This window comes from Pygoscelis adeliae, unplaced genomic scaffold (genome assembly GCF_000699105.1).
Source record: "Pygoscelis adeliae isolate BGI_AS28 unplaced genomic scaffold, ASM69910v1 Scaffold160, whole genome shotgun sequence".
Lineage (NCBI taxonomy): Eukaryota > Metazoa > Chordata > Aves > Sphenisciformes > Spheniscidae > Pygoscelis > Pygoscelis adeliae.
In genome coordinates, this window is record NW_008824035.1 from 6244224 (window position 1) to 6249362 (window position 5139).

The following is a 5139-nucleotide window of genomic DNA, read 5'->3' on the forward strand; positions in this document are numbered from 1 at the left end:
GTCAAGGAAAAACAACACAACAGAGCTGAATTAATATTGAGAGCTATAAAGATGCTTTTCTAGGCTAGCAATATAAGAAGGGAACATACTTAGGAGAGCTAATATTTGGGAATGAACAGCTGAAGTATAACTGACTACACACTAAACCTTCATTGTATAAACAGACACTGTAGCCAGAAAAACATACAAGCCAAGGGTATGCTGCCAATTTCAAAATTCAGATTTCTCCAGAAGCAAATCTCTATTAGCCACTGAAACAAGCCAGCTCCCAGACATGTCCAGTTGAATCCTTCAGATTGGACATAACGTGTTTTCCTCACAGCATCCCCTCATCTCTTCTTGTCTTAATTCCTGTTTCTTAACTTCAGCATCACACTATGCATGAATCAAAAACTGGCCTTCCCATTTCTTGCCTATTCACCTCATTGCATTTTCTACCCATTTTTCTTGAGGAGAGAGGATTTATTTTCCAACAGCGTGCTTTACCTGCTTGCTCTCCTTCAGTAAACACTAGCTGTACTTCCCTCACTTGCTATTTCTGCCAGAGGTTGTCCTACCTCTTCTCTTTCTTCACTTCACAGGGTTCTTCTGGAAAAGACTTCTGAGACTCCCAGTACTTCTTAGCATCTAGACAGCAAGAGATCATTTCCTTCATCCAGAGAGAAACTGTTAGTTAAGGAGAGGCTAGCTCATCTCTTCATTTCCTACTACCTCTTGTCCAGGCCCAGAGGATCCTCCCCTCTCCCAGTTCAGCTGCCTGTGCTCAAGGCCAGCACCCTGGCATGGAGCAGTATTTCCTCCAGGTCCAGACTGCTGAGAACAAGCTCTAAGAAACCACAAGGGGGATCTCCCCTCCCTCACTCAAGAACTGTGTCTAAGAAGAGGCTCTCACCCCTCGTATCTGCCTTCGTGATATTGTAGCCATGCCTGTGCCTGGCCATATCCAGACCCCGACCCACAGACTTGATATCGTTGCTTGACCTTGGACCTTCCTTGACAATATAGACTTCCCTGGTGGCTGCTGGCCTAGCACTGACACTGGTTACTGTCACCAAACCTGACCTGCTGACTCTGCTTTTCAACTTTATGTTGGACGTACCTCATTGCAATGGGTTTTTCTAGCTACCTGGACTTTTGGCTGAACTTAGCTACACACACCTCTGCTCACCTTGGTCAAGTACGTGGGGCCCTACCTGACTTGCGGTCACTCCCAGCTCTGCTCCCTTTATAGAGCAGCCTGCTCTTACTGTTCCTTGACACTCTTCTTGTGCTTCTGGCTGCTAGGGTCCTGAGGGCACAACTGAGCCCTGACCAGCCCTCCCTGCAATCCCCCACCAACCCCGCCCAAGGGCCTGGAGCTCTATTTAAGCTCAGACTGGGACTATCAGTCCTTTCTTTAGAAATGCTGTGGGATGCTGGTCTCCAGTTCAGCCACAGCCTGGATCTGGCTATGAGCCCTGCTGATCCAGATCTGCAAATGGATGTCCTGGCCTCAGCCCTGCCTCATTACTGTGAACCTGCCTGACGATCTGGACTCTTGGGGGATCCTGGCACCCTCCCCTAGCCTTCCTTGCTCAGCTACCACCAGGTGGGTCCTGGCCAGAAGGGCCTTGCTAGCTCTGGGGTCCCTCTCTTGGCTCCCTGGCCCTTAGGGAGCAGCTGGCCCTTGCCGTGTCCTGACAATGGCTTTGCTTCCCTTCCTGGTGTGCCCCCCTGCCCCCTTTTTGCCCCTTCTAATTTACTTGAGCTATTTGTTTAAAAAAACAAACAAAAAATATTAAGACAATTTCTAAGGCAGCTCCACTGGCTCTCTAAGTAAGTAAAATGGAGTAACAGAGTAACCTGGGATTCAGACTATAAAACGCAGCACAAAACTGTTCTGTGGACTCAGTTCTATGAATTTTTTTTTATTCCTGGTATGCTGTAAGAATGCACACTTTCCATACTTATCACTAGAAAAAAAGAATAGCTATGTCTTGTAGAGAACTGATGACGAACTAGATGTCCTCATGCACTGCATAATTAGTCACCCTTAAATTGAAAGAGGTACATTAAATTCAAAGACAAAGTGTTATTTTATGCATGGAAAACACCAAATATTTACAAATATTCAAAGAATACTTTGGGAGGCTATCCAAAGAGCCGCAAAATTTAGTTTGAAGGATTTTTATAAAAATGTCCTTCAACTCACTCCTTATTAAGAGGTGAATAGAGCTTCTCTATGTTCATGTATCTATTGCCATTGAATCAAAATGCGCATGAGAGAACAGGAAAGTAAAACACATTTTAGCTGCTTTGGGTGACATGCAATGCTTCTATATCATCCCTATTCCTCATGCAGCATACTGTATTTCTAGATGTCCCTTGATCATTCTGCCACCACAAGTACCTATAAGCGCCTTTTCCAGATTCTGGCTATGATCAAAGATGTAGAAGAAATAAAGGCCATTACATGCAGGTTGAGTGCTCTATACTATTTGGCTGCCTACTATATAATTCCTGCTACACATTTACTGTTTGTCTTGTGTCTCTCTTTTTTTTTTCTCTAATATGGGAACATCACACAGGATGCTACATGGGATCATCAATACACACAACCCTCCTTACAAGAAAGGACAAGGAAGTTCTATGTGTGAGAGTTCCAGACATAGTCTGGAAAATGGATAAAATTATATTGCTGGACTATTCCATGTTTTTCCAAATTCAATGTGCAAATCTGAAAGTTGTGATATTAAAAAAATAAGTCTATTAGAGTAGACTTGCTTAGAATATTATTTTTTTTTTCCCCCAGGAAAAAGTGTCTGTCTCAGACTTACAAAGGATTGTGGGGATTGAAGATTTGTGAACAGTAGCAAACCAAGAGTGAACAGATTCGTATGTTCCTCATATGGTTTTTGTTACTATATACAGTTCACTTACTATTTTATGTTTTTATCTACTACGTTTTAGTATCTTAACAGTTAGTGATTTAATACACCTTTCAAGTAACATCAATAAAAGGGTGTTAGAAGTTTTAATGACATCAGTTGGAGGGTATTACAAGTCTCTTAGGAATTGTAATAGTCTTCCACTGATGGTACTGAAAATAGTATTATTTTATGGTTCTAAGACAGTTATCAGCTTATCCTTTCCTGTACCTTATGAGAAATTATCTGGTGACAATATATAATATACATAGATGGGATAGGCTAATAAATGGTCCCAGAAACAAATACAAATGACTGCAGGGGATTATAAAGGGCATACAGCCTCAAAATTGATTCAACTATACCCAGTTTCATGTTGTGCTTTATCTTCTAGTTAATGATTTAGCTTTCCTTTTGAATGACATCAGTGCAAACACATTAAAGATCACCGATGCCAAATAACAGACACAAGTTTAATTGGTTCATCTACTGTTGTACCAGAATGATAAATTGGTAAGGCAAGCTTGTTTGTTTGGCTTGCAGTTTTTCCTGCCTTGTCACGCAGTTATCTTTAGACAAAAAAATGTATTTTGCACAAAACTCCCACAGTTTAGACATAATTTCAATTATTTACACTTTATTTTATCTGATTACTCTGCAGTCAAGATATTTATATCCCAACAAAGAAGATCTAAGGGACAAAAAATATTGACACAATTAAAGTCAGAATAAGACTATTGACACTAACAGCTTTAACAAGCAGGAACTTTACGTGGTCATGTTGTGATTCAGAAAGGCAAATTGGTGAGGGCTATATTTCAGTGAAAGCTGTATCAATGGCTCGATGCAAATTAAAAAGCATGTACAGGTTGCATATTTACCAAATATTCAGAGCATATTTTAAATGTTGCAAAGTAATAGATGGAAATAAGTATAAAAAAGCTGTACCATAGTGATTTTTTAAATATGTCTTAAAACTGTCTTCTCAGCTACATAATTAGCAGCTTGGTACAGGTTTTATGGAACTATTAAGGAAGGCAGCTTAATAGTCATGAAATCATGTATCATCTCATGGACTCTCAGCTGGTTTGATTGCAGACAATCAGATTTCCTTACCTGTAACAGCATTTCTCTTCTAGAGAGAGAAACATCACAGGAAGAGCCTTGCATATTTTCACACGCGGTTTAAACTGTAATTTGTATCAAGCTGCAAAAGGCAGTATTTTTAATTTATTGCTTTATTTCTCAGAGGGACATTGTATATTTGTCTTATTACAAATACTAAAGATAAAATTACTAAACTGCTCATTTTAAAATGTTCTTTTCATGCACGAATAAGCCACCGTGACATTATACAACTTGGAACTAAAAAAACCCTTGCTGTTTTCCTTCAAGTTAAGCCTTTGCAGGCTCAGGAGCACCTTATAAATTGGAGTTGATGCTGGAGCTCTAATGCGATTGTCATCAGTGAATCTTACAGCACCCGTGAGTGAAGCTGTCATACCTCCAAACAGTAAAATCTACCATTTACAGAGCGGGAGTAAAGAAGGGGTCTCCCTCCTCTGCATTAAGCTTTGAGGGTGAGGGATGACTATGCAACCTTCCGAGTACACTTTCTGCATTGGCCCACTTGACACAGAATCTAATGCTGTACGAGTTTATATCAGATGTTGAGTCGTTGTGTTCCTCAATTGTTATGAAGGGTGTGTGTAATTGTGATACCTCCACCTAGGTTTATGATAATACTCTGTTTTGCAGCATGAATGTCAACACGGTATTTATCTTAAGGCTAAGCCATAGACACAACCTGTGGAAGACTTGACCTTTTCAGTATGAAAGGGCTATTATAACTTCACGTCATAGTTTTCCAAAGCTAAATAATCGTAATATTTTAGTGACGACAGGAAAGCAGAAGACATATGGGACTCTGACAAAGAAAATGAACTTCTGTAGCTAGAGAATTCCTTCATTGCGCTCCTTGGGGAAGTAAGAGTAACTTAGGAGAACAAAACCGTAAGAAGCCAGACAGCCTTTTGACCGTTGTCACCGTACTCCAGTTACCCCACAGAGCACCGTACCTAATGGAGGGTCCCGGGTTTGTTCCGCTACCCAGCACAGGCTGGGCAGCAGGGGAAGCCTCAGCGGGCGGCAGCGGTGCCCTGGTGCCAGCCTGCGCTCGGCCCAGTTTCAGGCGACCCGGCGGAGTCCTGTCCCGCTGATGGCAGCGAAGGGC